Source organism: Rattus norvegicus, chromosome 9 (genome assembly GCF_021556685.1).
Source record: "Rattus norvegicus strain SHRSP/BbbUtx chromosome 9, alternate assembly SHRSP_T2T, whole genome shotgun sequence".
In the NCBI taxonomy this organism is placed as follows: domain Eukaryota; kingdom Metazoa; phylum Chordata; class Mammalia; order Rodentia; family Muridae; genus Rattus; species Rattus norvegicus.
The window spans coordinates 85,161,427-85,172,376 of record NC_141542.1 but is presented as its reverse complement, the minus strand read 5'-3'; the positions used below and the strand labels follow the sequence as shown (position 1 = coordinate 85,172,376).

General features: G+C 35.5%; 1 protein-coding gene across 6 annotated transcripts in view; it reads left to right on the top strand.

The window, feature by feature from the left end:
* The window catches only part of Erbb4 (erb-b2 receptor tyrosine kinase 4), a 1,069,446-nt gene that overhangs the window by 607,752 nt on the left and 450,744 nt on the right, over positions 1 to 10,950 (top strand).

Here is a 10,950-nt window from a genome sequence, read left to right as displayed (position 1 = left end):
AAATTTTTTTCTACATTTTTTCCATTTATTACAAATAGATTTTTCTTACTAAATGTACTGGTAACTGTATTACCTCTCCTGCTCCTCTCAGACCCTTTCCACCTTGCCCCACACACAGATTCATTCCCTTTCTGTTTCTCAATAGGAACACAAGCAGGGTATTTTAAAGGGCCCACTGGGTTCCACAGGTAAAAGGAAACATTTAACTCATTTCTCCTTAGGCTGGCACAGTGTCAAGAAAGAGTCGCCTTGTGTTTAACTTTGAAGAAAAAAAATACCATTTTGTCAGAATACTTCTTTGATTATGATATTTATTTTTCAAATTATAAGTAATATTTAACCCTGGATTTTAAAAATAATATACAATGCCTTGTTTTCTAGACTCAGATGAATAATCCGTTATACATATCATTTAAGGTAAAACAAGGATAAATATTCTATTTATATTCCTGCCTACCTAAATACCTGTGAATATCTATCATCCTGCATGACTCATTTATAACTCTTTAACATGAAATAATTATATCCTTCTTTTATGAAAGAATATGAACTCTGAAACATTTGTAGGCATACATTTTTTATCTAAGACTGTAACAGAGCACACTGTAAAACTATGAATGAATATTTTTACTTAGGTTCTCACTTTGCTTTGTGAGAGCAAACTTATGGGCTTATTTTTTTTAGCAATACAGAAACTTCAAACACTGAAAATGTTTGTTCAGCACAATATATTTTGCAGTTTACCATTCACTTGAAGTTTTATGTTATTAACATAATTGTTACATATGAAGTATATATTAGTGAAGAATAATTACTGAGAGTATTCTTCACTCCCAAGTAGTGTTCTAGTGGGTTGGCAATCAGAATAAAGAAGAAAATTATGTGTGCTCTGTAAACAAGGCCAAATCAATAGATATAAAAGCTATCATGAAATTGTAATGCAAATAAGTTATTGCCATGTTATTCATGCTTTAAAAAAGCTCTAAAAGATTGGAAAGAATATCCAAGTCCATACCTCATTAACAAAGCGTAGAAGTACTGAATTCATTTTTTATACTTTGAAAATTTTGATTAAATTTAATATATATGTATTCACATGTATTATATGAATTTATACATATATATCAGAAATGTGATAATATTCACTTATCATTTTAAAAAGATCCACTTGAGACATGTCATTATGAAACTAACCTCAAAATTGGATAATGGACTCTTGGAGAAGAGAGAAAAATGAGAAGCCAACTGAAGTTTAAAACAAATGAGGAGGCACAAGGACATTTCTGTCCAGAACAGAGCCCTGAGAGCGCCTTTGAAGCTGACCTCTGTGTATATTGAGGGGAAAGCATTGGCTGAGTGGACAGTTGTGGTGCGGGGAAGGAAGTGGAACACAACTTCATTCCAAGCTTCAGCATGGTTATGGAGCTCAGGTAGAGAAGACGATGAGGAGTTAATGTCTGACTTTATTAGCCTGAGAAGGCTAATGAGTTGAAAGGAATTTGTTCTCTTCAGAAAGTTGTTCTTACATTCAAATGAAATGTTGTACACACTTAGTACACTAGGGGTGTATCTGGTGCTAAAAGTTGTGCGTTTGTGAAGAGCATATAGGTTGTGACTGAAGGCAAAGGAAGAGAGGAAGGTTCCAGTAGATAAACTGAGATGCGCCATCGTTGAGGAGAGGATGCCAGAAGAGGAGAGCAGGTTAAATGAGTGCCTAGTGGAATGGGTCAGGGACTGAGAGCGTCTTTGTTGGGTTTTGTCTTTTAACTAAGTGAAGAATGAACCAGAGAAACAGAACTAACTGTTCTTGGGAAATCAATGGCGAAAGGAGAAGGAGAGATACAACAGATTCATTCAATAATTTTGTCCCAGAAAGTCACTTCTAATTGGCAAGAATTAAAAAAATATAAAAACCATTTAGCTCTAGAGACAAGGCCCTGCACCTGCACGTCAGCTCATCACCTAGGCAGACAGTAGAGCTGGTCCTATGGAGGCAGCACAGGTACGCTGGGTTCCGACGGTGAGATCATGGGAATGAGTACTTGTCTCTCATCTGCTGTGAGATGGAGAGGGAGGGAGGGAGGAAGGATGGGGGAGGGAAAGAGGGGGAGGGAAGGAGGGAGAGAGGGAGAGAGAGGGAGGGAGGGAGAGAGGGAGAGAAAGAGAGAGAGGGAGAGAGAGAGAGAGAGAGAGAGAGAGAGAGAGAGAGAGAGAGAGAGAGAGAGAGAGATGGTGTGAACCCCTGCTTCACTTCTCTCCACATGTGGTCCTCAGAAGAGCTGGCCCCCAGTCATGCTACCCCTCTCACAGGCTGCAGTACTTGGGGTAGTGAGCCCCACCCCTAGACTGGGCAGCACAGTGGAGCTGGTCCGATAGGCATGGGTGCTGGTGCGTCGGCCATAGGACGAGGGAGCGGGAGAGCTGCCCATACGTCCTGTCCTGCATCCTGTCCTGCCAGTGGCAGCTGTTGAGTAGCCTAAATGGAGAATGAGCTGGGGTGATGCTGATAAGAGAGAGCTGGGCTCACCCCGAAATCTACATTGTTTATGAACTGTTGGGGCATATGAAAGGTCCTGCCAGTTCCAAACTGCAGTATCTACATGACTCAGAGCAATAGCAGGATTACTACTAGAGGTCCCCGTGAGAATCCAATATTGATGATGTCACAGAGGCCAGAGACCTTGCCACAAACCTATGACCCATTGCAATGGACATTTGCAAATCAATATGTGGGAACAGAAGGGTATACCGTGGGATAAACTGACAGACTACAGCTTATAGTACAAGTTATTTTCTATGCTTTTATTTTTCTTTTTTTTTTTTGCTTAACTGTTTTTCTCTTGCTTATTATGTGCGTGCGTGCCTGCGTGCGTGCATGTGTGCGACACTCCAGAAGAGTTATTAACTACGGTAGGAAATTATGGAAAGGAATTATTCCATTTATAAAAGGAACAGGGAAATGGAGAATGTTGAGACATATATACGGTTTCAGATATGATTCATTAATGGGAGGGATATTATTCACATTATATCTTGATGTGTAAAAATTCCATGGGGAATTAACATGTGGTACTGAAGTATGAGAGGAGCATCACCTTGGGGTTATCATTAGGAAAGAGGCTGTTAGGTTCCATAGAAAATGAACCGAGGCAGAGTCTGTCATTTCTGCCTCACATACAATGTCCAAACCATACTCCCTTCAACCTCTTAATCACTACGGACACTGGACAATGTAATCTATTTGGGTTCAACAGGAAAAAGAAATGAGTTTGTCCTGCTGTGGTAGTTTTCTCTCCCATTAACAAATAAGCCCCCTAGTTCTTCATGCTTTCAAAATAATAATGCCTATCCTTAATTTCTAACTCAGAAATTAGTCTACTAAGGTTAGTACTAATTAATTTTGAAAGAAGTTACATTTGATGCTAGCAATTGCTACTTAATCTTTTCTTACATGCTTCATTATATTACACTTCAAATTTATCTGGAATAGACTTCACTCTTCTTGTTTCAAATTATAAGAACAATTTATATTTAATATTACTGGATTTCTCCAATATAATATGACTGCTTCAGAATCTGTCCCTTATGCTAAATCTCACTGAGTAATGTCATTAATACTCAGGTCTACTCAGTCATGTCAAGAATCTGAAACTACTTTTGCAATTTTCTTTTCTTCAAATTTTGTGTTACAGCTAATTAATGATTATAAAATTAATTTAGTGAATTACTCCTACCTAAATGGAACAAAACAGAATAAAAAAACAAAACACTGTATCACATGTGTGATTATTTCATCAGGATTGGTACTGTGCATATATTTATTTCTACATATTAAATATGCAAATATTATAATTTATATTAATATATACATATATACACAAACATTCAGCTATCGCTAGGAGACAATGCAGTTCTCTCAATGTTTGAACATTTTCGTTTATGACCTTTCGCGGAGGTGACTTTACTAATACCAAACCATAAATTTCTCATATTAATTTTCATTTCTCTCTGCATATATATTTTCATGTATTTTGAACATTTCATACATATATATTTAAATACACCTAAAAGCATTGGTTTTACTTAATGTCTACAGAAGATGGCAATACATTGTAAAGCTTGCATAAGGTATAAAATAATGTCATTTTAACAATATTAATGTCCTGATCAAATTTGTATTTCATATACTATCATTATATGACAAAGTTTGTTGGCCTGGAGGAATACTGGAGATAGAATTTGGTAAAGAGATTGTAGTAATCTTTAAGTAAACTATTGAGAATTACCATAAAGAAGACACATCGGAAATAAGAAAGAAAGCTCTGGTGCATTTTGGACAATAAATTATGTGAAAAATTTCCATTGAACATTATGTTTCCTGTTTGTTAGGCCACACCAAAGAAGAAAGCATACTAAAATCATTGATTTCAAGAATATTTAGATTAATAAGACAATAAGTATTAAACAGAGACAATATTACCTACCATGAATAGATGAGCTTTCTGGATCAACAAGCTCATGAAAACAATAACAGAAAACAACTCTGGAAGTATGTCTTGAAGTTACCAAACACAGACCGACCTGGAATTTGGGAGGTACACATTTGCATTGGAAGGATAGTATCAGTTAGACTTGTAATAAGGCAATATTGGAAAAATAGTTGAAAGTATTAGTTGAAATGAAGTCAAAGAAAATAATGTAATACAGTTTTGCCCTTACTAATGTAGTATTAATTAATTAATTAATTAATTAATTATAATGTAATGTAGTATTGTTGGGGTTCTGGGGAACAGAAGTAGACAATCAAGTGTAGGATTTTTAGAGATACAGATATTATTAATGGTTACCACAGGTGCAAAATTATGAAAAATATTTAAAAAATCACTGCTGCTTGCTCTTTCCAGCTCTTTTCTCTCGTCTTGTCATCTTGTGATATATGTATGTATGTATGTATATATATATATGTATATATATATGTGTGTGTGTGTGTGTGTGTGTGTGTGTGTAGTGTGTGTGTTAGAGAGAGAGGAAGAGAGAGAGATCCTGTTAAATTCCTTTTTTTCTTCTCGTAGAGAGTGTATATTTTCTTCTTTTTTAAAATAATTTGATTTTCTTAGTTATTTTATGTATTTACATTTCAAATGTTATCCCCTTTCCCCTCTCTCCCATACCCTTCCTCTCTCCCCCCTGCTTCTATGAGGATGCTCCCACTCCCTCCCACCCACTCCAACCTTAATGCCCTGGCATTCCCCTACACTGGGGAAACAACCCCTTCACAGAACCTAGGGCTTTTCCTCCCATTGATGCTAGAAAATGCCATCTTCTGCCACATATATGAGTGGAGTTATGGGTTCCTTGATGTGTACTCATTGGTTGGTGGTTTAGAACCTGGGAGCTCTGGTGGTGTTTGGTTAGTTGATATAGTTGCTCTTGCAGTGTTGCAAACTCTTTCTGCTCCTTCAGGCTTTTCTCTAACTTATCAATTGGGGTCCCCTTGTCCAGTTCAATGGTTAGCTGCAACCATCAGTAAGGCTCTGGCAGAGCCTCTCAGGAAACATCCGTATCTGGTTCCTGTCAGCAAGCACTTCTTGACATCCCTAATAGTGACTGGGTTGTGTGGCTGTATGTGGGATGGATCTCCAGATGGGGTAGTCTCTGGATGCTCTTTTATTCAGTCCCTGCTCCACTCTTTGTCCCTGTATTTCCTCCCAGGAGTATTTTGATCTCCCTTCTAAGAATGAATGAAGTATCCACATTTTGGTCTTCCTTCTTCTAGGACTTTATATGATCTATGAATTTTTTCTTAGTTATTCCAAGCTTTTGGGCTAAAACCTACCTATGAGTGAATTCATATGCATACCACATGTGTTCCTTTGTGACTGGGTTACCTCACTCAGAATATTTTCTTGTTTCATCCATTAGCCTAAGAATTTAATAAAGTCATAGTTTTAAATAGTTTAGTAGTACTCCATTGTGTAGATGTACCACATTTTCTGTATCCAGTCCTCTGTTGAAGGGCATCTGGGATCTTTCCAGCTTCTGGCTAATATAAATAAAGCTGCTGTTAACATAGTGGAGCACGTGTCCTTGTTATATGTTGGGGCATCTTTTGGGTATATGCCCAGGAGTGATTTAGCTGGGACCTCAGGTAGTACTGTGTCCAATTTTCTGAGGAACCTCCAGACTGATTTCCAGAGTGCTTGAACCAGCTTGCAGTCCCACCAAAAATAAATGAGTGTTCCTCTTTCTCCACATCCTGGCCAGCTTTTAATGTCACCTGGAGTTTTTGATCTTAGTTATTCTGACTGGTGTGAGATGGAATCTCAGGGCTGTTCTGATTTGCATTTCCCTTATGACTAAGGATGTTGAACATTTCTTTAGGTGTTTCTCAGCCATTGGGTATTCCTCAGTTGAGAATTCTTTTTAGATCTGTAAACCATTTTTAATAGGATTTGAATCTTTGGAGTCTAACTTTTAGAATATTTTGATTATATTAGGTATTAGCATTCTGTCAGATATAAGGTTGGTAAAGATCTTTTGACAACCTGTTGATTGCATTTGTCCTATTGAGAGTGTCCTTTGACTTAAAGGAGCTTTGCAATTTTATGAGATCCCATTTGTCGATTCTTGATCTTAGTGCATAAGCCATTGGTGTTCTGTTCAGGAAATTTTCCCTTGTGTCTATGTGTTTGAGACTCTTCCCCACTTTCTATTCTATTAGTTTCACTGTATCTGGTTTGATGTGGCGGTCCTTGATCCACTTGGACTTAAGCTTTGTACATGGTGATAAGAATGGATTGATCTGTGTCCTTCTACATGCTGACCTCCAGTTCAACCAGCACCATTTGTTGAAAGTGCTATTTTTTTCAACTGGATGGTTTTAGCTCCTTTGTCAAAGATCAAGTGACCATAGGTATATGGGTTCATTTCTGGGTCTTCGATTCTATTCCATTGATCTAGCTCCCTTTCTCTGTACCAATACCATACAGTTTTTGTCACTATTGCTCTGTAATACAGCTTGAGGTCAGCGATGGTGAGTCCCCCCCAATTTTTTTTTTATTGTTGAGAATAGTTTTCACTATCCTGGGATTTTTGCTTTCCCAAATGAATCTGCAAATTGCTCTTTTGATTCTATGACGAATTCGGTTGGAATTTTGATGGAGATTGTGTTGAATCTGTAGATTGCTTTCAGCAAGTTGGCCATTTTTACTATATTAATCCTGCCACTCTATGAGCATGGGAAATCTTTTCATCTTCTGAGATCTTCCTCGATTTCTTTCTCCAAAGACTCAAAGTTCTTGTCATACAGATCTTTCACCTGCTTGTTAGAGTCACACCAAGGTATTTTATAATATTTGTGACTATTGTGAAGGGTGTCATTCCCCAAATTTCTTTCTCACACTGTTTATTCTTTGAGTAGAGGAAGGCTACTGTTTGGTTTGGGTTAATTATATGTACAGCCACTTTGCTGAAGTTGTTTATCAGCTGTAGGAGTTCTCTGGTGGAATTTTTTGGGTCACTTAACTTGATATTATATCATCTGCAAATAGTGTTATTTTGACTTCTTATTTTCCAATTTGTACCTGTTAAATTCTTAATTCATTCATGGTCATTCATGAATGTTGATGCATTATATTTTTATTAACTTTTTACTTCCATTACTGCTGACTTCCATTGTTACAGGAAACTTAGTTTGGAAGCATGGTCATAGTCCAAGGAAGAACAAAGTGATGTAAGTTTGTACAGTATACATCACAATCTACTAAGAAATACAGAAACATAAAGCAATGATGTGGAAAGAAAAGAGGAAGCCAAAAAACAAATTGGCTCCCCGTCAAAGTATTCATAGATGTGTTAGAATTAAAAGAAATAAAATTTAAAGTTTCAATCCTTAAGGTAAATGTCTAATTCAACAATAACATTGTCTAAAAATCCATATCTATAATTTTCATTTGCACTGATTATATGACAGAGCAAACATGTGACAGATAGAGGACAACTTGTAGGGCAATAGCTTTCTCTATTATACAGGTTCCAGGGGTGGAACTCAGGTCATCAGACAAGAGCCTTTCCCCATGGTTCCTTTCCCCATGGAACCTCCTTGGCAACTCATCATTTCCATTTTGAGTGAATTACAAGTTCAGTCACCTTCAGTGTCATAGTTTGGCAGGCACAGTCGGCATGTGGGGCCATATATTCCTGTAGAATGAATGAGGAGTAGATTTAGAGAAGAGAGAAATGTGCATCAAGTTTAGAGGTAGTAGATTTAGTACTAAGTCTCTCCTCACAATGGTTTTTATGCCCTAATAAAATTTAATTGCAGCACAACCTTTCCTGAAATGCCACAATAAACTTATAAACTCCTCTTGATATTTTTCTCTGGTTATGATAATGTTTTTATCCCCATGTCTTTTAACCTTTTTAGCCTTCAAAGGAAAATCAATGGGTACATTTACCTTTTATTTGGGATTTCTTAAATTTCTGTTTAGTATGATAAAGTACACATGTAATATTTTCAAAATTCCCTTTCTCATTGATTTTTATTTCAATGAATACTTTTAGTGCCTTTTGCTAGTGTATATATTTTTTTCTTGGCACTAAGTTCATTGTAGTAAATAGTGTTCCAAAAACCTACCTGTTCTAGTGAAGAACATTGGTGACAAGATAGATGAGGTAAGCAAACACTAGAGTGCAAAAGTGAATAGTGGTTGGAACTGAATTGCAGTTATTAGATAGAAGTCTAACTAATATTAGTATCTGAATAAGACCTAAGAGAAGCAAAAAATATAGAATATTTCAATGAAGACTATGCCTAAAACAAGGGAAGAGAAATGCCCAGGAAAGTATAATCTAAAATGACTTACATCGCTCTTTCCAAAAAAAATTATTGAAATATAACTTGAAGCATAACATTTGCATAATTTGGGTTATTTTAAAAATTTAATATATTGACAATTTATATGAAGTAATTAGTTTTCAATATCATCAAAATCTTTTAACTAATATATACCTAGTATATTGACAATTTATATTGAGTAATTAGTTTTCAATATCCTCAAAATCTTTTAACTAATATATACCTTATCTCTTTCAAGTTTTGTCTAAAATAGTGATATATGCACTTCATACATGAGTCTTTAAAACCCATTTTTATGGAACCATTCCCAAATGTATTGCTTTCTTTCACAAACGGGAAAGGGAAATGAGACTCAAGCTTGAATGAAGATATCCTCATTTACAATTTGTTATTTATAGAATCTCCATCATTCCTCATTCTGTTTTCTTTAATAGGTACAATTTCCAAATAGATTTTTCTCCCCTATCCCTGAGAGATCCTCGTTGTCTGGGGAGGACTTCACAGATTCATTTACTGACTTTCTTTCAGACTTAGGACAGGCAATGTTAACCTTTTAGCCCCTCTCAGGTTAAACATAAAATTCATTTTTCTTTTATTTCTCATAACAAATAATAACCGGGATAAGGCATCCTTGGGTAATTACAGACAGATTGAAATGGAAAAGATCTTTACAGCCTCATTAACTTTGAAAGTGCTTGCATTAGAAGTAACTCTTCCAAAAGAAAGAAAACACAGTGATCATTATTAAAGGATTAATTATAGATAATTAAATTTTAAGCACCTCAACTTAAACATTTATAAAATATCTACACATCTATCTAACTCAGTAACAAAAGTAATATTTATAAATTAGAATTAATTGATTCTTTCTCCAGATGAATGCCTTTCTTCAGAAAAAATAAATAGAATTATAATTATGTTAATTTTGTTATACCTTTTTTATAGTCCATACTTTGCATACTGTTACAAAATAATATCAGATGTAGCATTATGGCTAATTTTCAACATATTCAAACCAAAAAATTCTCATATATTAGCTGCTGATTGTACAAGACTGGTATTGGGCAGGCCAAGAAAGGAAAATTGTTGTCCCAGGTGAAATATGGTCATGGTACTGAGAAATCTTCATGCTATAGTAAAGGACTGACAAACCATGTGAAATATTAGAGGTGTTGGAATATACCACATGCTGTAGATAAAGTTTTAAAAAACATTGTTATAGGATTCATTCAGCATGTGGGGATTTTTCCTTGAATAGTTCAATCAATTTGGAGGAAGATTCTAGGTTAATAATTAGGATTTAGGATTTATATAGTTGGAGTGGACAGAAAAACAGAAGCTAGAAAATGGAAATGTAGTGATTAAAACATCAAAATAGCAAGCAAAAATTATTTTTGAGAGTGTATTTCCCAGCCACGTTTTCAGAAAATCTAAATGGAAGTGTAGCCATGGATATCATGCATCAGAATTCACATATATTAAACACTACAGAAGAAAAAAAATGGTGGAAGGAAAGATCACCCCGTTTCATGGTTTTAGAAATGAGTTCACACAGCAAGACAATGAGAGCAGAAGAATGTATGGTCTTCAGAGATTAGTAATCTATCCTTTGGTGCCATGACATTAAAGAGCTAATGTTGCAGAAGAGAAATGGGGGTATTAAATCGGCTCACCTGTCATGCCAAAATACATTGCATTTTGTTATTAAAGCCAATTGACAGAAATGACTGGGCAAAGAGAATCTTTGTTTAGAACTTATTTCCTCAATTTTACTATGCAGAATTTGAATTAATATTTTCGAAATAGATTGATTCCTCATTTTTACAATTTCAGAAATTAACAGAGTTATCATTAATGTGATACATATGCAGAACATAAAGTAAATCAGTTCTAAATTTTACAATATTTTAAAGAAGTTAGCATTTTTCTTACTAGGGAAATGCAAAGGATAGTTCCAATTTTCTTTGGATAAAAACCAAAATAATAGGTTTGTTCTTAAAGGTAGTGATGGAAAGTTGTATAATGGTTAATCAGTATTTTACTGCCAGTCTTTTTTATTAGTACCTGTCCAAGGGTATATCTATGGTAAGCTG